The sequence below is a fragment of the Carettochelys insculpta genome, chromosome 2 (genome assembly GCF_033958435.1).
Source record: "Carettochelys insculpta isolate YL-2023 chromosome 2, ASM3395843v1, whole genome shotgun sequence".
NCBI lineage: Eukaryota > Metazoa > Chordata > Testudines > Carettochelyidae > Carettochelys > Carettochelys insculpta.
The window spans coordinates 232,961,448-232,988,870 of NC_134138.1; positions in this window are offsets into that span (position 1 = coordinate 232,961,448).

The window sequence follows — 27,423 nt, forward strand, 5'->3', positions numbered from 1 at the left end:
CCTACCTCCTGCCTGAGAACTCTCTCATGAGAGGGGGTCCCTGAAGAGGGACGGGGAAGAGGGTTGTGAATGGGAATGAGAAGAAAATTGGATGGCATATCCCTTTTCTACCATGCGGAGGACCCACTGGTCCGAAGTTATACTGCACCATGCATGGTAGAATGGGGATAGGTGGAATGAACATAAACACTGAGCTGGAACTGTGGGGGTGGCAGGTGTATCACTCCCCATCACCCCATCAAAATTAGTGTTTAGACCCTGGTGGGGGTTTAGGGTGGCTCTGGTCCTGTGTCTGGCAACCCTGATGCCTCCTATTATGACGGTCCCTTCTCCTGTTCCCATCCCGTCGTTGCTGTGGGGACTGTCTGAACTGGGGCCTCAGGGTAAAATGTCTTCTCTAGGTCACCAGTGTGTACAGACCCAGTGAGAGTAGAGTGGTCCGTGAGTCCTTCATACCATGAAGTCTCTTGTCAGTTTTTTCTGAGAATAGGGAGGAGGCCCTCAAAAGGGAGGTCTTGAATGGACTGCTGCACCTCCCGTGAATCCCGAGACCTGAAGCCACGCCCACTCTGATGGCTGTACCCAAGGCCATGACCCTGGTGGCCACATTGGCTGCATCTAGGGCAGCCTGCAGTGCTGCTCTAGATATGAGTCTCTGCTCCGCTACCAGAGCCATAAATTCCAACTTGGTGTCTGGCAGGAGCAGTTCAGCAAAACGGTCCATAGAGCTGCCCGTATTGTACGCATACCTGCTAACCATGGCCTGCTGGTTAGCAATTCTCGACTGTAGGCCACCTGTAGAGTAAACTTTCCTACTGTACAGGTCTAGTCTTTTTGCATCTTTTTTTTTAGGGGAGGGCCCCTGAGCCCCCTGCCTCTCCCTATTGTTCACAGCATCCACGACAAGGGAGTCAGGGGGAGGGTGGGTGAACAGCTGTTCATTTCCCTGGGCTGGGACAAAATACCGGAGTTCATTATTCCTAGCTGTGGGCAAGACTGAGGCTGGGGTTCGCCACACTGTCTTAGCTGTGTTGGCAATTGTCTTTATAATGGGCAGTGCCACCTTGGACAGTCCAGACGCTGAGAGGATATTTGTAACAGGGTCTATCTCATCTCTGACCTCTTCTGCCTGCAACCCCAGACTCTGGGCCACCCTCCTTGACAGCTGCTGGTACACTCCTCCATCTTCCAGTACTGGGGATGCAGAAGATCCAGCTAACGCCTCATCTGGGGAGGACAAAGATGAGGGGATCACACCCTACAAGCCCACCGGCGTGGGGGGTTCTGGCACCTCCATTTGAGTCCCCGGCACTGTAGTCAGTGGTGCAGTGCTCAGTGCCTGGGGAGAAGGGCCCCCTAGTGGTCCCTGGTATGACGCCATGAAGACAGGGCCACTCTGCACCTGGGACGGCACCGGTTCTGTCGGTGCCGGTGCCCATTGCACCACCGTTCCTGGTGCTTGCAGGAGTGGTGCCCACGCTTGGGTTGCCTCCAACTGCAACTGTCGGTGCCGTTGTTGGTGCTGGTGCTGTCGTCGGTGCCAGTGCTGACGACTCTGCTTGCTCTCTTGACAGGGCTCCCAGAGCAGCAGTCGGTGCCGATCTTGGCACCTCAGGGGTACCAGGAGTACCAGGAGCCCTGAATGGGAGTGCTGCATCCCACCCCTGTGCCTCGTGGATTGCCCACAGAGTCCAGAAGGGCCATTGCAGTGCCCCTTGTGGGGGCCTTTGCCATTCCCCTTCTGAGGGGTGTCGGGAGTGGTGTCGGTGCCCACTGCGTCGGGATAACCTCGTGCTCCCACTCTGAGCCGAGTTGGAGTAAAACGAGTCCGACTCCAACATGGACTCTGACGCCGACGACCATGGTGGTGCCGGGGGTCCCAGAGCTCCCATCGGTTCCTGCGCGCTCTGCACTGTCTGCACGGCACCGAGGGAGGCGACCATTTGCTGGGGTCTCACCGGCGTCAGGAACCATGTCAGGGTCCTTAGAGCCTGACCAGGCGCCTGGAATAGGGGCGATGAAGGCTCCTGGTGTGGCGTCTGTAGCGGCACTGTAATCTGCAGGAGACCTTGTGCAGCGCGAAAGGTCTCCAGCGTCGAGGGCAGCCTGAGAGAGCAAGGGCTCCCACCTCGCGCTAGAGTCGATGCCCGCACTTCATGACCCCGGTCACAGTGTGATCTGGCGGACTCCCCCAAAGCTTGTCTTCGCCCTCTTCTCTCCTGGGATCGACCCCGGTCCCGTCATCTCTTTTTACACTGCACCGGGGACTGGCTGTTATGGCGCCAGGAGGCGCTAGGCACCGAGTCCTGCTCTCGGTGCGGGGGACTTTCTGACGGCACCTACAGTACCGGAGCGCTCTGCACCGATGATGTGGCGCTCTGAGTTCCCGGCAGGGAAATGTCCAGGCGCAAGGCTGATTCCATTAGAAGAACTTTCTGCCATTGAGCTCCATCTTTTAAAGTCCTGGGCTTGAAGGCCTTGCAAATAGAGCAGCACTCCTGGAGGTGAGTCTCACTGAGGCAACTCAAATACGCCCTATGCGGGTCACTTTTGGGCACATGTTTGCCACATTTTGAACAGTTTTTAAACCCCGGGGAGCCAGGCATCCCCTGGCACCAAGGCACCGAGGGGGTTAAAAACTCACCTTGGCTCACAAGTTGCTAAGGGGAACTATTTACCTACAGCGATAACTATCTAAACTATTTACAACTAATTAAAACAATAAAGGCTACCTGCAAACTCTCAACAATGAGGGAGCACCAGCAGCTGACAACACGGTGAGAAGGAACTGAGCCGGGGGGGCGGGGCAGGCGGTGCATGTATGGGCGGCCATAAGGGTGCCACTCCAGGGGGCGCTGCACCGACCCTAGGGCTACCGGCTAGGGCAAAAAGCTTCCGGCAACGGGGCATGCGCTTGGCGCACACCCAAATTGGAATGCACTTGAGCAATCACTGGAAGAAGAATATTTTATTGGACTATATCAGATATCATAGATAGAAAAATATTCTTATATAACATGAAAGTAAAACTCAAGAATTCATTTCAGCTATTTAGTCCAATTTGGAACTGAATAACATTTCAGAATGTCTGAATTGTGGTTCCCAATACAGATCTGGTTTATATATACTTCAAAATGGATTACACAACAAAAGCGAAACACAGCTCGTACCTTACAAAGCACGAATGCTTTCATACCTCTGGTCAACAGTTCTGTACCCAAATCTTCAGTGAGTCTGTATTTCTCCCATAAGCGGATCACTACTGTGTTCTGTTTATCACCTTCACAGCCCATGTGTGTGGCGATTTTCAAAGGGGGAACATCAGATATGCAGCAGAAAATTTGAGCAAATTTTCAAAGCAGAGGGCGGAGCGTGCAGAAGCTCCCTTTGACCGTCATGGGCTTTGGTGGAAGCTGTTGGGCTCCACCACTTGGCAGAAAGTCATGCGTGTTCTAAATGGGACCACAAGATAATGTAAAGAGCCACTTGAGATGCAGGAATTCTACTCGGTATCTGAAATGCATATATCACTGGTCTGAATTTGGATAATTCATTACATCCCTCATACTGCAACATCTCAGAATAAGCGGATAAGAAATACAGAAGAAAATTAATGCACACTTTGTAAGGGAACAGTGCTGCATGTTTTCACTAAAAACGATGCAGTTCAATTAAAATGCAATGCAAGGAAAGGCATTGTGTGTCATATCTTCAACACGAAGTTCCTGAGGCTCATGTGCACTGTGGGGTAAAAAAGTTTTTCTCCAGCTCTGCTTTATTGTCCCACCTCCTTTATGCCTTATGCTTTGTGCTGTGGGAAGCAGAACAACCCAGCAGCCTGCTCTGCCCACCACCATCTCCCAGCTGAGTCACTCTGCTTCACCCTGCTGGTGGGAAGCAGAGTATCTCGGACTTGGCCCACTGCCTTCTGCTCTCCCAAACCCACATCACTCAGGGGAGCAGCGTGAGCTGGGGCCGGGCCGTTCCACTTCCTGCGACTGTGCTGAAGCAGAGCAACCCAGCTGGAAGAGGGTGGAGCGGAGCACGATGCTGCATTGATCCACTTTCTGTGACTCCCGCCACCTTGGTGAGTGCAGCGGAGGCAATCAGACCCCTCAGTCTTCCCCGCCAGGCTCTCTTGGGCTACCACCAATGTGGGGGACCATTCCATCCATAGGACAGTTGGGGTGGCTGCCATGCCCCTCCCCCCCCGCCCCGCCAAGCCTGAGGCTCAGGGCAGATTCCCCAAACTCTTCTATGGATGGGACAGCTCTGTAGTGTGACAGTATTAGTAGTATTCCCCTCTAGATGTGGATAGGCCAACTAGAGATTTATGAGCCTATTACAGCCTTGAATGAGACAGGTGTGCTCATTAGCTCAGGCAGTACAGCTCATGCATTCAGCTGAAGGGATCGTGGGTGTAATCCCAGCTGCTGATAGCAGGGGTCTCTTGGCATTACATGTGTGAAAACTAACTGCATAGTCTTTGATTTATATTGAGAACAAGAAAATGTTTTAAAAGTTCCCACAAGAGAGCATGCTTTCTCCTGGAGACTGCAGTACTGGGCCCAAGCACAAAATGCCAGCTGTGTCAAAGAGCAGATTCCTAGAAACATAATGCAGAAGACTAAAATCACGATATAGCTTATGCAGCAGTTCCAGGGCTAGCTGCAGCTCAGTCTTTTCTGTGTCCTGAGTTCCCTCCCTCAGCTGTCAGCCAATGCGCCTTTCCCTATCTGGAGATGGAATTCCACAAGTTCTTCCACTCTTAAACTAAGCCCTGGGCTAACGTACCCTCTGTACTGATCGGGCTTATCCAGCAGGTCTGACTGGGTTCAACATCTTCAGTTATTCCCTCTAGGACATTGTGATGAATGGTATCCAGTGATTCAACAGTTTTCTTAACACAATTGTATTGTTTATTTTGCCGTAGAAGCAAAGCAGTACAAAGAAAATAGGATTTAAAAACCGTTTACATGTACATCCTCACAAGGTGCATGTATTTCAGTTTGCTTCGTCCCCCTTCCCTCAGACAGCTACTTCCCTCTGTTGGGCTGTGTCTACACTACAAGATAAGTTCTAAGTTAGTAATATCAATTTTGTAATTCTAGAATTTATAAGGTTGCATTTGACCATCCTCACCTCCTCACATGCTCCTCACAAAGTCGATTTATTGCTGCCATGCTCAACTGGCAAACATCGACTATTGCAGTAGTGCATTGTGGAAACCTATCCCACAGTTCCCTCATCCCTGTAGCATTCTGGGATGCTTGCTGGTGTTTGACATCAGCTTCTTACATTGTATTTTCCTCATTCCCCTCCCATGGCAAGCAAATGGCCATTTTTCCTGTTGGAAGGAAGGAAAAGTAGGGCATCCACAGGGATGGCAAGAAAGTTTACAGACATGTCTCTCTTCTGTAGCTGAATTCTCAGCTGGCCATTTACTGAGTGTCCCCTCTCCCATGATTGCATCCGATCCCTGAAAATAATATAGGGACCCTGAACAGAAAGACTTTTCTATCTTCTCTTTCTTTTCAGGGTCCCTATATTATTTTCAGGGATCGGATGCAATCATGGGACAGGGGACAGGCTGTGTTCTCAGCTGGCCATCCACTGAGTGTCCCCACTCCCGTGATTGCATCTGATCCCTGAAATGAATACAGGGGCCCAGACTGTATCCTCAAAGTCAGAAGAAAGAGGATAGAAAAGTCTAGGAAAAAAGATGTTCAACTTCCCTCTTCACTACACAGACATTGCCAACGTGGGTGATGGCAGTGAAATATCATACACTGAACGTATAACGGAAACAGGAATCTCAGCTAGCCCTCCCCACTGTGTTTCTGAGGGGGTCAAAGCAGGAGGACAGATAGGAGATGTTAGCAGAAATATTCAACCAGCAGGAGACTGCAATGGACAGCAAGCTCCCGAAAATATTTTTGGCGGGTGGGGGGGGCGGTGCTGTGGTCTGCGGCCGCAGAGCCACTTGGAATGTTGAAGTAGCTGAATTATTCCCCTCCTCCGACTATCTTCGCTGCCGGGGGAAACTCCCCCCTGGTGGCAGCAAGCCCTGAACATCAGGCACATCCTTTTATTGGGTTGGGGGCTACCCACATGATGTGGCTGAGCATGGGAAAGACCCCAACTGTGTGGCACCTGTGAGGGAGGGAGTGGGGTTTGTGCACAAATGTAAACTTCTGAGAAGTTTCTTGGTGTCTTATGCAAGCACAACCCCCATGGCAGCCTTGTTGCCACGTTGTGTCGGGGGCAGCAGCTGGTGCCTGACAGAGCTGAAAAAAAGAAGTGTAGAGACAGAACCATGAACTCCCTGCAGGAGCTATTTGTAATGGGTAGATACGCTCACAGCGCTAACTGCAAAGAAAGAAAGACATTTCTCAGGCTCTCAAACAGACATGTGCCCACAGCCACAAGCTTGCTGCTCGCACTTTGAAATTCACCGTGTTCCTGTTACCTAATTCCTGCACACCTGGAAAGCAGCTGCCAGAGCGGGGAACTGTGGGCTACATATGGGACACCTCTGGAGCTTAATTAATTCAATTTGAAGATGTGATGCTTCCACACTGGCCTTTACTCGAAGTTTTGAATTCGAGCTTGACTCTGTACCCATGAGGTAACGATGATATTGTAATCTTGATATCAGTGCTCCCCAAATTGAACTAATGGTATTTAAAGTGAAGACAGTCACATGGTAATATCAAGCTAACTCCTTTAAATTCAAATTTATCTCGTAGCGTAGACGCAATCTTAGTAGAGTGATCCTATTTAAAACTGTCATAGCTATTTTGATTTCCTGAGTTCCAGGCCTTTTCCTATTTGGACATTGTCTTTTAACAGCTCTCAAGCTTCTTCTCAGCAAACACTTCCTGGGAGCTGGTCTTTTCCCTTCCTGCTTCTTTTTCCCCAACACCCCCTATTAAACTAAGGCTCTACACTTATAGGCTACGGTTACATTAGCAAGTTCTGCGGACAAAACCAGGACACAACTGGTGGAATGTCCACACACAAAATGTATTTTGTCAACAGTTTGTCGACAAAACTCAGCACTCCTGCTGGCAGCATTCCACTTCCCAGCCATGAGGCATAACGCTGCTGTCAACAGCTTCTGTCCACAAGAAAGTTGTGTGGATGCTCGGGGGGGGTGGCAGGTGGGGGGCTTCTCACGACAGGCAGGGCGTCCACAACAATGGGCAGCCCTGTGTGCTGGACTTCGGGGGCCCTGTTTTGTCTAGAGAGCAGCTGGGCAGTCCGGCTGCTCTGTCGACAGTGTGGCGCGCTCCTCCAACTGGCTTTTGTGTGTGGCCGCACTCTGTAGATAGAAGTTTTGTCAGGACATCTCTTCCAACAGTGACTTCTCTCGACAGAGCACTGTAGTGTAATCGTAGCCATATGGTACATATTCAGACAACAAGGTCAACATATAACATGCATTATTACAAAACGCCTCCATGTCCACCTCAAGTGACATATGTCCTAAGCACAAGTAAGACCACCACTTTATTCAAGCCCTCCCCCTTCCCAAAAACCCCCAAACTGAAAAACAAAGCCAGAAAAGAACTTTTTTAAGAACTGACTTTGCAAAATGTTTCAGGAGATAGAAAAATACATAGTGTACCTGGCACCATGATTTTTTTGGGTCTAGTTCTGAGCTTGAAAAACAAAATTCAGATGCAAGATCCATAGAGACCTAGAGATAATGAGAAAAGTATAGGACTCAAAAGAATTAAGGTGACTAAATGACCCATTTTAAAGTGACAGTCCCATATTTACACCCTTCTGCAGGTGTCCCGACGTCTTTAAAAATGGGCCAATTATGCTGTATTTTCTGTCTCCCTTCTCCCATCAGTACTGTTGGGTCTCGCTGCTGACCGGATCCTTGTTTGCCAACTGCCCACCTCCACCGGTGAGTGTGTCTGTGTGTGGAGGGGGAGAGTGGTGGGAGTGCAAAGCTGGTGGTTGAACACCAGTTGCAGTGTGCAGGACCAGCAGTTCTCAGTGTCGGGAAGACACACAGGAGAAATTCACGTGCTGCTCAGCTGATTAGCAGAGTGCTCGTAGCCAGCTGCCTGCTTTTCTACTGGTAGCGCATATCCACTCATGCCTTGGCATGCACACAAAAAATTATTCTCCCTATGGATGGAAGAAATGAGTGGGAAGCCTGACCATGCCCCTACCCGTCCATCACTGCAGTCCTTGCTGTGGTGCCTCTTCTTGGCCAGCAGGTCCCCTTCACCCACTGCCCTGTTTCCAGCCAACACTGACAACTTCCTGCAGTGTTGGCTAGTATGGGCTGGCAGTGGCTGGTTATGTATCTCCTCTGTGGCTGACCCATCTCATTGTCCTCTCCCTGCTGTGCCCATTCACCCCCAGCCCCACTGCTGCTCCATATCCCCCTCCAGCGGGGTGTTCCTCAGTCCCGGCACTGTGTGGACAACCAACCCCTAGTTGCATCACTCAGCTCACCAACACCCTGGCTGGTAGTATCCTGTCTTCCCCATTGCCTCTGGCTGGGCTGGTGCCCAGAGACATCTCAAGATCCTACAGCACAGGGTGCTGGCCAAGAGGAGCCAAGGCCCTATGCAGCACTGGTCTGGGGAAGCTTCTCTGTCCCTCACCTGAGCTCTGCAGTGGCAGGGAGGATGCAATTTCCAGCCTGTTTGTGTCCCAACCTTGCAGGCTTCACAGCAGCCCGCCAGTCAAGGGCATAGCCCCCCTCTTTACACACTGCCTCTATCCTAGGTCCTGCCCCAGGTCATGAGGGGCTGCTCTGTCCTCTTGGCACCCTCCCCTGCTGAGTGACCCCTCTGGCTGGGTTTGCTGAAGCCCTCGCAAACAGATTTTCTGAGCCAGGGAGCACAGTGCATCCTTAGGGCTTAACCCTTTCTGCCCACACTTTAGCTAGGGAACAGGTTGGTGGGTTATATCTGTGGCCAGCAGCAGCCTGGAAATCTTAGCTGCCTTTCAATAATGTCCAGGAAGGAATGAATAAGTGGCTTCTAGCCACAGGGGAATGGAATGTGGAGAGGTGGGAGGGAAGTGATGAACATGAGGCTTTAGCCACCTAAGGTCACAGGCTCATTCCCTCCTGCTGATGACTTGGGTGCATTGGCCTTATACTCATATCACAGCCATTCCACACCCCTATTCGTCTGGGGGGAGGGATAGCTCAGTGGTTTGAGCATTGGCCTAATAAACTTGGGGTTGTGAGCTCAGTCCTTGAGGAGGCCATTTAGGGATTGGGGCAAATAGATGTCAGGGATGGTGTTTGGCCCTGCCAAGAGGGCAGGGGACTGGACTAGTTGACCTCCCAAGATTCCTTCCAGTTCTAGGAGATGTGTACCTCCAATTAAAAAAAAAATAATGTGTATCTCTCACATACGTAGACCAGTCATCTCAATACCCAACCCCTCACCTCCCTGTAGCTGGAAGCAGGTCTTGTTGCTTCCCTCCTGCAGAGTGCTGAAAGGCTGCTGCTGGCCATGCTTGGTGTATGAACCCTGACAGAAATCTCCAAGGGAGAGGGTGTGAGCCTGCATGTCCCCACATGTTGAATCAAGATATGGCACCAGCTACCAGTAGAAGCAGGTCCATCCCAGGGCCCCAGTCAGGTCAGTCAGTCATCACCATCCTCAAGTGACAGAGGTGTATGGGAGTGTGTGTGTCACCTCCCCCCATGCAAACCTTAAGGAAGGTAATACAAAGACTCCAGCTACGTGTGATTCCTTTTTAGCCATGGCTGAGTCAACTTGGTGTTAAATAGAACATTTATACTGCATAGTTCTGGCTGATTGCCTCTGAAATCACTTCAGTATGAATAATTTTACCCAGTGTCTCATATTCAGCATAGGAAAATATGGTCACTCTAGCTCTAAGTTACTACAGAGAATTCTTTCTCATGCATTTGGCTGGGGGAGTTGTCAAAATACTCATGGTCTGACGATCCCATGTTTGGAATTGGGAAGGACTTTTCAATGGGTCAGACTTGCAGTGACCTTGGGGCTTGGGTGAGCAAGGTTGCTTTCCTCTGCCACATGGGACATAGGTCGCTTGCTGGTTTCAACTAGTTTAAGTGGTGGATTCTCTGTAACTTCACATCTTTAAAGCTTGCTCTAAGGATGTCAGTAACTCAGTGTCTGTGAGTCTGTTACATGAATGGACGGATGAGGTTCTGTGGCCTGAAACATGCAGAAAGTCAGTTCAGATGATCATAACGGTCCCGTCTACCTTTAAAGTCTGAGTCAATGAGCGCCGCCTTTTGGCTTCCTCTTAGAATTCTGACCCCAGCTCTGACCTATGTCTCTAAATCCTGGTCTTGGACTGCTACTGTGCTGACTGCTAGACATGACTGCTCCAGCTCTGAGCCTAAGAGGGCTTAGTTTGGGGAGCTGATGTTAGGCTAACAGAAAAACTCCTGTGCATGTTGGCTGCAAGCGTAGCTGGGGGCTAGGCTGGCAGAACTATGCCTGTTAGTGTAGACGCACCCTCTACTTTCACGTAAAAGTGTTTCAAATCACCAGCTTTGCAGAGAAGAGGCTGAAAACATGACCCAGGTGTGTCTTCAAGGCTCTGGAAGCAGAGACACATAACAAGACCTCAACTGAATTGTTTATTTCTTTTTCATCTCGTTGTTTTAAGCCGGTCTCATTTTTTTCTTTCTTTTTTTTTTTTAAATTTGGCTTCTGATGTTGGTTCACTTGAGGTTGGCTGTGCTCCCAGGACAAAGAATTTTGCATTGACTTCAAATTTCTCGGAGGCCAAGTCTCATTTTTTGTTATTCCAGGAAATTAAGGAGGAGGCAGCATGCAGCAGGATGTTACACAGTTAGTAGACAGTTGCATAAATTCTGAGATAATGCAAGTGGCAAGTAAGTATCAGGTTTCTTAGTAAAAAGAAGCATATGTCCACTTGATGCAAGGGACGCTGATGTTTGATGGACACAGAATGTATCATTTTTTTTTTCCTGGACATAAGATCATTTTTTGGCCCTCCAGTCTTCATCCAGATAGTTGAAATATTTAAAAAAAACAAAACTTCCCTGAGAATCTACAATGACTTCCATGGAGGTTGTGGGAAAGGGTCTGCCAAGAACTTCTGGGTGTGTTGAACCTTGGGGTTATAGAGGAATCCCCTAGTACAACGTTTCCCAGACTGGGGGTAATCTCACCTCAAAAGCAGGTGGCAAGGCAAGTGCTGGAGGGTTGTTATTTTTCCAGCTCTGACCTCTTCTTTAGTCCTCTGATCTCTGTCCAAGCAATTTGGAAATATGGAAACATGCCCGTGATTTTTCTTGCCTTCAGAGCTGGATGTCTGGGGTGGCAGATGCTCTGAGCCACCCGGCCTGGAAAACATTGCCACTGCCAGAAATGACTCAGAAGGAAGGGTGGCAACACCATAATTCGTCAAACTTCTTTCTGTGCTGGTGCAGGTGGTGGCACTGACTTCAAAACTGGGCTCCCGTTCTCTTTCTGGCCCCTAGATTAGATGGCAGAGATGCCATCAGCAGCAGCGCAGAAGGAAAGGTGGCAATATCATGTCTCACCACATGTCTTCTGTGCTGCTTCTGGAAGCAATGATGCCATCTGAGCTGGGCACCCCACCAGAGCCCATTAGTCTGCCGCCACCCAGCTCTGAAGGCAGCCCTACCACCACCCTTCCTTCTGTGCTACTGCTGGTGGGGGCACTGACTTCTGAGCTGGGTGTCCTACCAGCAGCTGTCACTCTCCAGCCGCTCAGCTGGGAAAACAGCGCAGCCCCCAGCAGTGGCACAGAAGGAAGAGTGGCAGTAGCTGACCTTCTGCACTGCTGCTGGTGGCAGACTGCCTTGTGTGCTCAGCTCACACATGCTCTTGCTGCCCAGCTTAGAAGTTAGAGCCAGTGCCAGCAGCAGTGCAGAAGAAAGGTGGCAATACCATTACATGCTACCTGTCTTTCTGTGCTGCTGCTGGCAATTGGTTGCCATTTATATTGGGCACCTGACCCACTTCCTGGGCACCTCCCTTAGAAGGGAATGCTACTGCCTTCAGAAGTGACACAGAAAGAAGGGAGTCAATACCACACCATGCCAACCTTCCTTCTCCACTGCTGGAGACAGCATTGTCTTTCAGTCTGCACAATACCACTAGCAATGGCGCAGCAGAAAGCGTGGCAATAAAATTCAGTGACACCCTTCCTTTTGCGCCGCTTCTGGCAGTGGTGTTGACTGTCAAACTGGGTGTCCTACTGATCTCTGGCCCCTCTGCATGGAAAGCAGTGCTGCCCCTAGCAGTGTCACAGAAGGAAGGGTGGCAGTAGCAGACCATGCCACCTTCCTTATGTCCTGCTGCTTGGTGGCAGACCAGTTGTCACTGATTTCCAGCCACCTCCGTAAAAGGCAGTGCCTCCTCCAGCAGTAGCACACAAGTAAAGGAGACAGAGATCTCCGTGTTCGTCTGCATCTTCACAAAACCAAAAAGGAGTCCTGCAGCACTTTAAAGACTAACAAAATAATTTATTAGGTGACGAGCTTTTGTGGGGCAGACCCACTTCATCGGATCACTTCCAGCACTATTTCCAGATCTGAAGACATGGGGCTGCCTCACAAAAGCTCAACACCTAATAAATTATTTTGTTAATCTTTAAAGTACTCCATGAGTGTTTTTTTTAAGAAAGGAAAAAATACCGTATCATGCCACCTTTCTCCACTGCTGCTGGTGGTGGCACTGCCTTTCCAGCTGCCCAGATTAGAAGACAGAACTGCCACCAGCAGAGGCATAGAAGGAAAGAGAGCAATACAATCATCTACCACCCTTTGTTATGTGCTGCTGGTGGTAACTGTGTTTCCTACTGAACTGCTGACTGAAGTGCTGCCATCTGAACTGGTGCCAAGACAGTGGTCACTGCTCTCCAGCCATTGAGCTTGAAAGGCCAAGAAAAATCAGTTTTTTTAATATTTCCAAAATCTTTCCAGAAGATCTGAGGACCAAGAAAGAGGATATGGGTGGGGAAAACCTGGGAAGCTAGTGACTCTTCTCACGACACCCCTATACTAGCTTTGCAACACATTTTGGGCTAGAAGCTCTAGCTGGAGAAAGGCTGCACCTGGGAATGCCTGCGTGACCCGGACATGTATCTCAACCAATAGTTTCTGGCCTTTTCCCACAACTTCCACTGAATAGGTCACAGATAGGTTCCTACCAAATCCACCATGCATTCTAGTCAATTTCATGGCCAGAGGTTTTCCAAATCGGTCATTTTCTTGATTTCAGACGTTTGCAAACTTTTCTGGTGTTCTAACCATGTGGATCTTGACCCAAAATAGGATTTGTGCATGGTATGTGTGGGGAGGGAGTTTGCAAAGTTGTTTTGGCGAGGGACTCCCAAGAATGCTAGCTTCACCTCTTTGCAGCCTTCAGGGCAGGGCTAAAGGAGGCTCCAGCCTCATTTCTGTACTGCCTCACAAGGCGGCTCTGATCTCCATACCAAAAGTGATCGTGCAGGGGCAGGACAACTCCTGCAGCTCCCCAGCCTACAGACTAGCAGTTTGGTGTTCCAGGCTCCTGGCAGCATGAGGAGATCTGATATCACAATTCAGGGCAGAATTCATAGTCCGTGGCACATTTTCCATGGCGGTGAAGTTGATAGGGCCCTAGTCAGAATCTCAAGGACCCTTTTCCCCAAACTGGTCTGCAATTGATGGTAGTGTCCATTGGAATGTTCTGGTAATGCTATGCACACCAAGGGCAGTTCTTTAATTCCTTGTATTTCCTGTTTCGTTTCTTTTCTTTTCAGCATCATGGATTCAGGGTGTTGGCAGCCTGAGCTCAGGTTCACATGAAAAAGGAATGAGGCGGAGGCCCTTTTGGGCTTTTAAAGTGTTCAGTAGGTCTATGGACTAAAGCGTCTGTCTCATTTCTCTTCCCTGGATGGCAGAGCTCATCATCAACTATCCTTGCCCTCCTTATAACCTTGAATGATCCTTGCCATTAGGCCAGCAGTTTTGACTTCACGATTGGCAGCAACAGCAAACCCTCTCACTGGATTTAAAATTTCACATTTGGGTTCATTGTTGTCAGTTTGTTCCTGGTTCTGAGATTTCGGTACGTTCTCCCACAACAAAGCCTGCAGGGGCTCCAAGTTCTCCCTCTGGCACAACATGCATTATAACACATTGGTTGTTCCTGGGTCTGGCTCCTCTCATGCCTTGTGTAGGAGGTCTAGGATCCTTTGGGACTGCATCCCGTACAGCAGCTTCAATGGGGATAAATGGAGGCATGGGATAAATCAGGCTGAGTGATGGGGATTCGAGGCCTTTGTCCTCTGGCCACTGCACCAATTAAATTTCAGATTAACAGAGTGCAAAAAAATGCATGGTCCAATGGCCCCACAAAAGAGAGGTTCTGCAGCCCACCTCTGGTTCCCATCATGTTACCATGTCTCTACCCTCTCCTCCTCCCCAGTGGAGGGAAAGGGGAGTCTGGGTTCCCTCCATGAAATGGGAGATTAGTGTGGGAGCCTGGACCCTTCCTTTCCACTGGGCATATGGCCACACATCTCAGCCAGGATCCCTCAGATGTTAGAGAAAAGGGGTCTGCAGTCTTAGGCCAAGGCTGGGACTTGCTCTTGGGCCCAGGGCAGCTGCTTCTAGTAGAATCTATCCTGCACCCAGGACTCCTAATGCATCTTCTTCAGCGTCTTTCCAGGTCAGTCTTTCGCTCTGTGTTGTCCATCTCATTTTGGAGCTGTCTGGCCCTGGGAGGTGGTGTGTCAGTGCAAAGGTGCATTCCCCATAGGTGAACGCTGTCTGTGGGTGAAATGGGTGCAGGGAAGGCCTCCTAGAGCAATGGGGAGGAGGTTCCCCATTTAGCAATTATAATTATGGCAGGGGCCCAAGGAGACTGTGCACCTCACAAGAGCTACTATGACTTGTCTATATCTGGCCAGGCTGCATGTAGAATATGGCTCCATCTGATGCAGCTCAGTGGGGCTGTCAGTCCACTCCTTGTGCCCAGGAATCTGGAAATCCACTTTGTACTCAGGCCTGTCAGGAGTTTGGTCTGTTGGCCTCTTGGCTTTGCTGGGGAATTGGAGTAGGGGGCTGTCCATGGACTGCTGTCTAGTCATCTGCTGACAAGTTCCTTTCTTCTGCCTACTCACTCCTCTTTAGCAATCCTGCCAGCCTGCTTCACATCCCTTTGATCCTCCCAGCTGCTGTTAGACTGCTCATCTGCAGTGGCTGGCAATATCTGTATTAACCCTTTGGTTTCTGCGTGAGCATGCAGGAACATACATCACATGACAGCCTGCCTTTGAAACTCTTCCTTGTGCTTGAGCAAGTCCTGCAGGAGCAGTAGGGTGGGATCCCAATGGCCCAGACCTGCTTCCTAAGCCCTCCTAGATCAGTGTGGGTTTCTGCATCCCATCAGAGGCACCCTGAAAGGCAGAGCCTCTGCAGGGACTCAGGCTCTGGTGCCAGGATCAGATGGAGTGGAAATGGCACAACACCATAGCCACGATGTCCTCCTGTCTCAGGAGAAGAAGGGCCATGCCAGAGACTTGGATGCCCCCAGGTATCAAGGAGGTCTAATGGCAATTGGCACCCTAGGATAGACTCTTCTTCCTCTCTTTTAACTTCCAGTGCCAGACTCCTCCCTGTTGTAGCAGCAGCTTCTGCCTCCATTCCCTCTATCTCCTTAGGACACCTTTCCTTAGCAGCTTCTCATTGTCATCTTCCTCTGTTTTAGCTTTCTCATTTCGGTGGCTGTATTCCTCTCTTCTTATTGGGTTGCATTTCTGGTTCCACAGAATAACAGGGCTCTCTACAGTGGAGAAAGTATTCTTGGTGCCTGAGGAGGGGGATTTATCTTACATGAAGTAGGAGAAGGAGCAAGACAGATTCATCCTCCATCTAGGGACAATCTAGAGGATTTGGCAAGTTTCCACAGGGCTCCCATTACCCCCTGGGGACTGTCTTACATGGGAGGTGGATCATTCTTCTGGGGTCCCATTGCCTAGCTTTGTCACTGTCACTTTTCCATTGGGTCCCATTTCCCATCTGGGTGTCCTTACCTCTGGCGTAGCAGCTGTTTGTAGAGATGGTAAATCCTCTCCCTGGCCAGTTGGCCAATGTCCTAGGCTGGGTCACTGATGGACAGTCACAGCTAAGCCTCTGTGTTCCCTAGTTTGAGGAACTGCTGAGTTCTAATGAAAGGGACAGGGAAGAGGCCCATGATATTCTACTGTCAGCTCCCAATCTCCTCTGGGCCAGGAGCCTTTCTCCCTCCAGTCCCTCTGCTGGAGATGCAGTGGGAGAGGACCTAGAGCTAGACCCTCAGCATCTTTTGTCCCTCAAGGGATCCTGGAGCAAAGGAGTGTGGACAGGGCCCTCCACAGGGGCTTGCACCCCAAGGTGCTCCAGGAGGACAAGAAGAGACCTAAGACCAGTCATGGGATCAAACTGGAGCTGGATTTGGGACACAGGCCCCTAAAAGTCTGAGGATCTCTACTGAAACAGGAGATGATTAACTTGATACATATGTACCTCATTCCCTGCTCTGACTCTGCCTTCCCAAGAGGAACACTCCTAACCCACAGCCCCTGCAAGTGCAGGTCCTAGGGCCTACCAGAGCCAGACTGCCTACACCTGGCTCTGATAGGTTCCAGAGTCACTTACATCAACATCAGGGAGGAGGATGGTGAATCAGAATGGGATTCTGCGGCTTCTTATGGCCTTGGCTCTCTCCTGAGACTCTCTGAACCTGATTCAAAAGTTGACACTGTGGGGGAAGGGGGTAGGTCAGAATCAATAGACTGGTACATATGCTGTGCAAACGAGCCTGCCCCCATCCCCAGGGCTGAGACACATTCTGCTCAGAGGGGACTACCTGATGCAATGATTGTGGTGCTTGAGATGGGAGTTGTCACAATTTGTCTGTCTAGTCTGGGCTGGTCCCGTCCTTCCTGACCTTCTGATTCATGAACAACTCTTGAGGATGGAGACAGACCTCTACCCATCACTGCCTTGGAAGTTCTTGGTCAGATGAAGGCAGTCACCATGAAAACAATTCCTCACTGCATTCCCAAATCTTAGAGGTGGTAGGAGAGAGGAGCTGATTTCCTTTTGTACTAGAGCTTTTAATTTCTTAAGAAAAAGCCCAGAGAATGAAGGATCACTGATACTTCCACAGTGCATTGCTCGTGGCATTGATACCTTTTGCTTCTTTCTGATTCTGCTACTTTTAATTTCCGGAATATTCATCCTTAAAATCCCTGTACCATTTTTAAAGTCCTATGAGAAATAGGCAAGTTGCCATTTGCTGTGATTTATAATGTGATTCCATTCTGGTGGCACTGTATACACAACAGAGTAAATAGACTAGAAAAGGTTATTGACTTTTGCACAACCAATATACAAATGGTAATTCTGTTTAAAGTACTCCCTTCTTCCATTCTTGGACTTATTATTTGACAATTTTCCCTTTATAAATCTACATATTAGTCTTATGCAGCTTCTAGTTTCCTAGATGCTGCCTTAGGTGTTGAGTTGTGTAGGGCAAAGGCCCGCCTTCAAGACAACTGATGAACTTTTTCATTTCTCAAATACCATTATCTGCCATGTGTTTAGATGGCAACATCACAAACAGGGAATTCAAAATACACTGCACCACAATAGTTCTCATGGAGAAAAATTTAAGTCAGAGCCATTCCCCTAATCACATGCAACATCAGATTTATTCTCTGCTGATATATCTGTTATCATGAGGTTGCATCACAGCCAGTTAGTGAACAGTTCATTATTTATCAAACAACAGTTAATAGATTAGTTAACAGTTAAGCTTTTGGATGTTCACAGAGCGGTAGCCATGTTAATCTGTATCTTTGTAAAACAAAAAAGCTGTCCTGTAACATATTAAAGACAAATAAATTGATTTATTAGCTTTCGTCAGGCAGGTGCACTTATTCAGATCTGGAAATTCTGAGCTAAGTTACGTGTTTAATTAGTTTCTATGTCATTGGTGCAAAATAATTGTAAGTGACATGACTTTTAGCTTAACACGCCGAGTGTTAGATTTATATAGAGATTCCAAGCTGCGGTTGTGATTGCAATAAAGACATTTGTCACTATTAAGAAGACATACGCCTGTAAATAATATTTTTTGCCTTTTTTGAGTTTTAGCATTGGTTTTAATATGTACAATGGCATAAACCCAGTTTTTAAACTGGACAATGGAGTGACCATTGTGACTGACAGATTGGGGATTGAATCAAAAACCTCCAGAGCTGAAAAAAGCATAAGTAGGATTACCATATTTGAGCTTTCAAAAAAAGAGGACACCCCGAAAGGGAGTGTATCTGTATCAGTATCTACCAACTCACATTGTATTAACGTGTTACAGTACATATACAGTCTTCCCCTGCCTTATGAGGGTAATTCATTCCTGGAAAACCCCTCCTAGGGTGAATTCTCGTATGTCCAAAATGTAACTACCATTAATTTCAATGGGAAAAAATTTTCTGTGTTCCTGAGCCCCAAAATTTACTCCCATTTATGCTAAAACAACACCAAATCCCATTAAATCCGATGCAAGGGGGGGGGCAGGGCAGAGCAGGGTTTGAGCAGGGGAGGCAGCCCGGCCTGAGCGCAGCTTAGGTTAAGTGGGGAGGGGGCGCTGCCAGGGGCTGGCTGCGCGGGGAGCTAGGCAGGCACAGGGGGCCCTGGCTGGCCGGGGCAATACCTCACTTGTGTGGGGCTGCGCAGTGGAGAGGCCCCACCAGCGGCTGCCGAGGCAGCACTGGCGGGCGAGCCAGGCGCTAAATAGGAGGGAGCACTGCAGACAGCGAGCAGTGACGCCCGAGGCACAGCTGCACAGGGCGAGCAGCGGCGGACCCCTAGCCACCCGGGGGTAAGCAGCAGCAGTGCGGGCGGGATGGGCTGTGTGCCCAGCATCCACATCTTGCAGAGCGGCGTGATCTACTGCCAGGACTCAGATGAGTCTACCGCCCCGCACCAGACTGCCGCCCTCTCACAGGGCACCGCTGCCCCCCTGCAGACTCCATCCCCTCAGTGCTTGCCTACCAGAGCTGCCAGCCTCCAAATCGGCCCTCGTAAATGTGAAGAAATGCCTCGTAAGCTGAAGTAGGGGTATTCAATGAAACTCCTTGTAAAGTCGAATTCTCATAACTTGAATGGGCGTATCTTGGGGTATGACTGTAGTACAAAATGAGTTGGTAGATACTGATACAGATATACTCCCTCTCAGGAACGTTCCTCCTTCTTGAAAGTTCAAATATGGTATCCCTAAGCATAAGCTACTACAGCCAACAAAATAAAGTTGGGGACTATACCAACTCATATAATCTGTGGATCAGTACACAGTGGAATCTCACCTATGAGTTACCAGAGTTCTTGCTGTGACCTATGAAGAGCTGTTCACCTGGTACTCTCTCCCCTTGTTTCCATTTGCTTACACTGCTGATGGGGCTGTTCACTGCACTGAACAATTCAGATACCTATAAATGTAGTGAAAAGAAAGACAAACCAACTCTGCTGCCAGTAACTAACAATCCCTAGAAGAAGAGGAAACGGAAACGTGTCTCAGCCAGCCACCAATAGGAGATGAACCTCCAGGGCAGAGTGGAACAAAGGCCAGGCAATATGTTCAGAGAGACAGGAAGGAGGATGACTAGACAGGTGGGCTGTGTGAACAGGAGGAAAGGTGAAAACCAGTGGAGAAGTCTATGCAGTGGAGGGGAAACAAGGAAAACGGCTTGTAGGAGAGGTGCAAGAGTAGAGCAGAACAAATGGTAGAGAAGAGCAAAAGGAGAGAATGCAATTTATTTTAAGGAGAAGGCAACTTATTGCAGTAACCACTGCAAAAAAATAACTAAATAATTCCTGGTGTCATGTTTCTATGTACAGAAATTGCTACAGTTGCCACAGGGGTGTATAGGCATGGGGTGGAGGGCACAGCTTGCTTAACCACAAATAAGAGGGGACACTGTCCACAAGATAATCTTTCTATCTGGATGTGGCCCATATGATGTTCAAGCTTGACAATGTCCGATATAAACTCTGTTGCTTTCTCACCAGGTCAGTTTTAGCTCAGTTCCCGGTCCCACAGTGTGTTAATGTTTAGACATGCAATGTGACTGAGCACCTTGCACTTTAATTAACTTAATTTGCACATTTAATTGTGAAGGAATTATTCATTGTAAATCTACCTCTCCGAGGCTTGTGGTCCCGTCTTTTTATTTTATGAATATGAAATATTAGTGTAATTGCCATTCCTACATCCTCAAGCCACTTAAATAGATTATGTAAGTATTTCAGTGCAAATATGCATTTGCAAGCTGTTCTGAGCTGCCCACTTGCAGAGCTGAGTGAATAATACACAGCAAATAATTTATCCTAAGAATATACTCTCTTGTTTTAGTCACAACTTGTCTGGCCACAAGCTTCAAATTTCAATTATTAATTATTCCAAATTATTACAGCTTATTATTTCCGCAAAATGATTTTTTGTCAGAAAATGCTGATTCAGTGTAAATAAAACTTCTAATGGAAATGTAGTGGTTTTGACCAAACACTTTCATTAGGAAGCTCCCTCTGGACCAGCATGGAATTCACAACCAGAGAGATGCCCCACACCTGCAAAAAAATGGCAGATCAAGGAATCAAACATAACAGGGACATGAGGGTCCTCCCTCATCTTAGCTGAGTGTTCTAACCACTTGCCACATAAAGGAGTGTGTTGGGCAAGTGGTGTCTCTCTCAAAAATGTGCTCTGTATTGGAATAAAAACAAATTCTGAAACCAAAATTGTTTGTGAAACAGAATTATTGTTTTGCAACCAACTCCGGTAAACACTAGCTCTCTCTGTGAAGATTCCTTCCAACAACATTTGTTTCCCTACAACATTACCAGAAAGCAAACACGTAAGTGATGAGAGTGCACAAGCAGCTAACTCGTTAAAAAGTTGGCAGAACTCTTGCAAACATTTTCCAAACGCTCCACAGCTTTGATTGATGACGCACCCAACTCTTACATGGTTTTATCAGTTTGCAAGGACATGCTCAGTTCTGAATTCTTCTCTCATTTACACCTTGTGCAAGTCCAAAGAAATTCTGCTGCCTTTGGGAGAGTTACTTCATACTTACATCGCTGTAATGGACTCCAGACTTTGTCCCATTGGTATCTCTAAGGATTGTTATTAACCTTTTGTAATAAAAGGACTCTTACAGGCCTTCCAAAAACCGTGAGAGTATGGGGAACATTCACAAATATGATGAGAGGTCCTGTGGCACCTTATAGACTACCAGATATTTTGGAGCATAAACTTTTTTGCCCATGAAAGCTTATGCTCCAAAATATCTGTTAGTCTCTAAGGTGCCACAGGACTTCTTGTTGTTTTTGAAGACACAGACTAACTCGGCTACCTCTGTGATAATTAACAACTATGAATGTGCTTTTAGAATAATCTTAGGGCTCTATATGGATTTTGTATGGTGTAAAACTCTGAAGATATTGGTGAATACATTCCCTGTGATACCCAGGCTGGATACTGGTTATGTAGCAGTTTGAATTTTAGCACTTTTTTCCTTATTTGCCTCTGTCATACAGGACCCATCTATCCATCCTGCTGTTGTGCTCTAATGATGCTGAACAATTTATAATATGAATGTTCAGACATCTGAATGAACACTTTGCACGAAGTCTGATTTAAAGGGACATGCATCTGAATGGTCTGGCCTGGTCCAAAACTGGAATCACTGGGAATCTCATGAGAAAGACTGTTCTTATATAATTTAAAGTCCAGTTTTCTAGAGAACTGTGTTTTTCAGATAAATTGCTGTTAAGTGAACTGGAACTGAAGAATGTTTGAAATTCATTCACCACTATTTAATGTATTTTTTAATCTTTTTGCTTAGGTCTAAGATCCTTACGTGTTCTCATGTCATCGTTTTAAGTGTCTGATCAATTTTCAGTGTTTGCAGAATGAAGATATGTTGCAAACAGCATCCTGTACCAAACGGCTTCATCTGAGCCTGATTAAACCAGTTTACACATTCTTTTCCTGAATGCTATAAAGATCGGATTGATCTGGTGCTTTGTATTTTGCTTACTTTGAAGGAAAGTTCCCAAGATATTTCCTTTGAAATCTACTTCTCTTGCTGATCATTCAATTATATAAAGTGTAATATAAATACGATACAGATTTTATTGTCACCTATATGTCAATGATTTAATACGGACAAATGCATCCCTATAAGAAATCAATACTTTTAATGTAAGATAAGGACAGAGATTTATGTTTTTCATTATGTTTAATTCTTGCAGTTTCTTATAATAGGGCCTTAGTTATCATCATATATTCATAGATGTTCAGTATATTTATTAAAATAATATACAAATTACTCAGGAGTCCTTATGGAGGCTTCCAAAATATTATTTCACAACAGCTGGATCAAATGATATATCTGCTGGAAAATGTAACGTGCTTCATGTTGGTAGTACTGAATGCTGATGTGATGGATTTTAATAATGAGCGAAAATAAATTAAAGGCAGTAAATAAACAAATTCACAGGTGGCTCTGCCAGTCCCTGTGTGAAAGAGATTTAATCACGAGAAATAGTAAGAGATAATGGATTTTTGCAAGCACGAAAAGGACAAAAGTGAAGTAGTTTGTCACTTTTCATCAGCACAGCTGAAAATTGATCTTCAAATTGCCTCAAAATCCAAATGGAAGGTTTAACTAAAAGAAAGGCCAAGTTTGCAGTGTCCAAATGGAAAGTTTCATCTGAAGTCACAGCCATTATCCTGCAAACATTTACATATGTGGCTAACTCTAAGCACGTGGGTAGGACCATTAAGGTCAAATGCTTATAGTTTACTCCTAAGAGAATTTTCTGCTATTGTGTGTGTGCGTAATTAATAAGCCATGTATATTTTATGTATATTTCTATAGGAAAAAAACTTCTGCTAAATTGTTGACACAGTTCTGCCTTTTGGGCAGCAGAGAATATTGTGGTTGCTTGGGGGGCACAGATATACATGGTGATGAGGAATGGGATGCAGAGATACAGGGGGAGGGGGCAAGTGGGTGTCTGAATGGAGACATACAGAAAGATATATATGAACAGGGGGTAAAAGCACAAATGTTGGTGCAGGAATAGATGGGGATGGGGCAGATGTCTCTGTTTGAATGGGAAAGGTCAGGGATCAGCCAGGGTCCCTTCCCCACAAAAAAATCCACCCTGTTCCATACTTTCCCACCCATACTCAACAACTCTCCAAGTTCATACTCAGGCATCTTCTCAGCAATTCACTCTCCCTCAGCTCCTCCATTACTTCTGACTCCCCCAAAGCTTTTGCACTGCTTCTGACAATGCAGGAAATATAGCTCTGTATGGTAGTTTAAATGAATTATTACTCAGAGTTTTGCATTAATATATCCAGCGAGGAATCTATTTCTCAAAAAACATTTCCTGAATCTGTTTGAAAATGCAGCTGCTGGGTGTGGTTCACCATCCCATGTAGGGGTTTCTAGACCACTTACAGGCAATGTCTAGACTGCAGGTTTCTGTCAGGAGCCCAGGGCTACCGTCACTTTTGCTTTCTTCAGTCCAAAGGTTTCTTCTATACTTTGACTAACAAATGAGGCACAAAAATAGCACTAAAAGGTAGACTTTTTCCTAACTCCCTGACTACACATTTAATTGGAATTAATATGAAAGAGGACTGTCACTCAGTTACTTTCTTTTCTTCTCTCTTTCTCTTGTGCCCCAAGATTGAGCTGATCAGCCACTAAGATTCTTTTTCTCTCTCTCCTTCTCCCATCCCTAGGCATGCTCAGCATGTTTAGGAAAGATTAATAGTAAAGTTTATCTTTTGCTATGACAGAGGAAATTAAGTCCATGATGAAAAGCATCCCTTTCACTGCCTGCCACCACCACTGCCACTTACACTGCAACCTGAGAAATCCTCATGTCCCACACCAGCATCAGGTGGCAGGACCGCCTACCACCTTTGGAGATGGGGACACCCCTCCCCACTCCAGGGAGTTAGTCAATATTCCACCCTGCTCTCATTCTGGGGCTTTTAAAAGTTGATAGACTCAATTTACCCATTCAAAGTCAATGGAAAGGGACTTCTGAGCAAGTGTACAGACATGAGCAATGAGTATGCTGTAAAGCTTGAGAGATATTTAGTTCACATGGTCATGACTAGCCAGAAGGTCCATGGTTCCAGTGAGACCTTCACAGGTCAGGTAAGGAGATCAGGCTGCAGTTGCATTAGGGACAAAGAGGTTGCACATTCCCTGCTAGATTTGCAAAGCAGAGAAGTAGCTGAGAAAGTAGGGGAAGGTGGTAAAGGGTGTAGTTGGTGCTGGGACTGCAGCCACTTGGAGGCTGAACAGGTCTTGCAGATGGCAGCAGCTGTTCAGGAGGGAGGTAAGTAGCTTATGGAGGTAGAATCCCGCCGTTCAGTGATAGAGCCTGTTGATATCACATGTAAACACACCACACTCACAGCCATGGGACATAACAAAATAGCAGAAATGTACCACTTTAAAGACTAACAAAATTATTTATTCAGGGATGAGGTTGTGTGGGAGAGACCTACTTCATCAGATCAGTAGCATTTCTAGTACAGACTGACATCTAAGTACAAAGGCCCTCCCCCAAAAAAAAGAAAAAAAAAGAAAACAAAAATGGAAATAAAAACTGACAAATCAAGTACATAGGACTGAAGGAGGGGCTTAAGGGGTTGGCAGATGTTTTGTCTTGCCTGAGATAATTCCGAGAAGCAAAGGAAGGGAAGCAGTCCTTGTAATGCATGAGGTAATTGTTGTCTTTGTTCATACCAATTGTTAATGTGTTGAACTGGTATATGAACTCCAATACACAAATTTCTCGATGTAATCTGTTTTTAAAGTCTCTTTGTTGTAGGATGTATATTCTCAGGTCTTTAACCGAATGGCCCACTCCACTGAAGTGTTCACTAACCAGCTTATTTGTATTGAAATTCCTGATGTTTGCTCTGTGTCCGTTCATTCTTTGGCGAAGCGTTTGCACGGTTTTGTCCAGTGTACATAGTGGCAGGAATTGTTGGCACATAATGGGATATATATAATATTGGTCAAAGTACACGAGAATCAGCCCTTGATCTTGTAATTAACATGGTTAGGTCCAGTGATGGTATCCCCAGAATAAATATGTGGACAAAGTTTGCAGCGGGGTTTGTTGCAAGGAAATGTTCCAGGATTAGTATTACTATGGTGTAGCCTGTGATTGCTAGTGAGAATCTTTCTTAGGTTAGGAAGTTGTCAATAGGAGAGGACAGGCCTGTCACCTAGGGCCTTCCAGAGTGTAGCATCATGATCTAGAATAGGTTGTAGGTTTTTAATGATGTGTTGCAGGAATTTGAGCTGGGGGCTATAGGTGATGACAAGTGGTGTTCTGTTATTGGTCTTCTTGGGCCTATCTTGAAGTAGCTGGTTTCTGGGTATTCATCTTGCCCTGCCAATCTGCTTCTTTTACTTCTCCTGGTGGGTAATTAACTTTTATGAATACTTGGTAGAGATCTTGAAGTTTTCAGTCTCTGACAGCATAAGAGCAGATATGGTTATATGTAAGGGCTGCGACTATAAACGATGGATTGTGTGGTGTGTGCTGGATGGAAGCTGGAGGCATGCAGGTAAGGGTATCGGTCAGTGGGTTTCTGGTAGAGAGTGGTGTTCATGTGGGATATGGCGTAGTTGTCATACATAGGACACAAGGAATCATACATATTGGGTATAGCCCAGGTGGCCATGCATAATAGTTAGAGCAGGAACTAGCAGTAAGTGACAGAGCTGGAAATTAAATCAAGGTTTAGAGCTGTTGTCAGAGTCAGGAACTGAAGCAAGGGTCAGAGCCAGAGGTGGGGATCTGGAACAAGGGAGGAGAGCAGGGCAGGGCTTAGGAATCAGGCCTGAAGACAGAGTCCAGTGTAACAACCAGCCAATGATTCACCAGTTTCCTGTGCGTCCTTCTGGCTTTAACAGAGAACTTGAGCCAGTCAGAGACCGGACATTTCCTTCAATTGGGAATTTAGTGGTCAGTGCCTATGGTGAGCCAGGGTCCAGCAGCCACAGGTCCTGCTACCAACAGAGAACTACCAGGTGGTGACTGTAATGTCAGGCATGGCTGGTGAGCTAGAGACCAGCATTTGAAATATCCCTTCCCTCGCAGTGGTACAAGGTAACTCGATACTAACAAAGGACTGGTTAATCTATTCAGATTTGTTCTGTGCATATGGGATCAGCAATGCCTCCATCAGACAGGTTTTTTTAAAACTAAATTGATTCTCGCTACACATTAAAAGGGGATATGTTCACTGCATCCCTTCCATATCTGAGCAGAGAGCATTACTAATTTGTACTTAACATTGAGGGTGCTCTGGAAGAATTCAAATTACTGTACTTGTTAGCCAATGAAATTCATATATATCTTTTATATTGGCCTGTCTCTAGGAGGTGCAGGTAGTACCAAGCTAAGCATGAGCAGTTGAATAGCAAGGATGGGGAGGTATTCTGTCATATGGGTGAATGATCGTCACAACACTGACGGCTGTGCTATCAAAACTGGGTTGCCTGATCACTCACAAGTGTTTTGAGGATAACCGCGTGTGTCTAGCTGGGGTTGGTGGTTGAGCTCAGACTGCTCCTTATTTCAAGACAGAAACATCACTTAAGCTGAGAGAGAATGGCATGGAAGCCAGTCAAGCGGCTGGGTAATTACAGCAGAACAAGTAATTTTCAGCACTTTTTTTTGTCAGAAAATACCACTTCATCACAACTGAAATGTTGTGAAAATGGGTCGGTTTTGGCAAAATGTTCCTTGGAAAGGGTTCTCACAGCAAGGATAGACTTCAAGTCAAAACCGGAAAGTGAGAGCCCTGCCCCAGAGCAGCTAATGGCTCAGTGGTTAGAGCACTCACCTGAGCTGTCAGAGGCCCCAGGTTGGATCGGGATTTGACCTTGGAGTGTTTCCTTCTGGTGCATTTCCTAAGCACTAGGCTCTGGGTCAGTCTTAATAATTCTATGGCCCAATAAAGACTTAATTACCTAAGAGAACAGCTCCACCAGGGAATTTCAAGAGCAAATTGTCTATAGCCCAGTGTTTAGGGTGCTTTCTTGACATGTGAGACACTGACATTCAAGTAGATATTTGGGTTGATTTGATTCCTAGACATGAACTTGGTCTCCCACATGAATGCACTAACCACCGAGCAACTGGCCACTCTGGAGAGGGTGGGTGTCATATTTTTTGTTAAAATGTTTGAAAAGGCTCTGGAGCAGAATAAAAACAAAATTTCATGTACTGACTTTTTTATTTTTTTTTTCATAGTGGAATTCTTGTTTTCCAGTAAGCCCTACAGATAGTTCTGT